General features: G+C 67.9%; 1 protein-coding gene across 1 annotated transcript in view; it reads left to right on the top strand.

The window, feature by feature from the left end:
* The window catches only part of S100A1 (S100 calcium binding protein A1), a 3,894-nt gene extending 3,744 nt beyond the window's left edge, over positions 1–150 (top strand). The window contains exon 4 of the mRNA XM_009272580.2: positions 9–150. The gene's annotated coding sequence lies outside the window, so the exon portion shown is untranslated. The remainder of the gene's footprint in view (positions 1–8) is intronic.
* Positions 151–324: the final 174 nt, after the last annotated feature.

Below are 324 nucleotides of genomic sequence, written 5' to 3'. Positions count from 1 at the left end.
GGGCAGGCCCCCGCGCCCAAGCCACCAGCCACGGCGTCCCCAAAATGCAGAGCCCCCCCCCGCCACCCTCCCAGCTCGCCCTCTGCTCCCCAGCACACCTGGGGGATCCCACCGGGATCCAGCTCCACAATAAAGGCACCAACCCAGCCAGAGGCGTGTTGTCAGCTCCTTCGTCTCCAGGGTCGGGGTTTCTGCCCTGTCCCCCCTGCTAGTGCCCCCGGGGATACCAGGGAGCCTTCCCTCTCCTGAGCCACGGGGTCACAGGGAAAAGCCACCCTGGGTCACCCCAAGTGCCTGGAGACGTCCCCGTCTCCACCCTGTTCT

Source organism: Aptenodytes forsteri, unplaced genomic scaffold (assembly GCF_000699145.1).
Source record: "Aptenodytes forsteri isolate BGI_AS27 unplaced genomic scaffold, ASM69914v1 Scaffold110, whole genome shotgun sequence".
In the NCBI taxonomy this organism is placed as follows: domain Eukaryota; kingdom Metazoa; phylum Chordata; class Aves; order Sphenisciformes; family Spheniscidae; genus Aptenodytes; species Aptenodytes forsteri.
The sequence above is the reverse complement of the archived record's forward strand: the minus strand, read 5'-3'. Positions and strand labels throughout refer to the sequence as shown.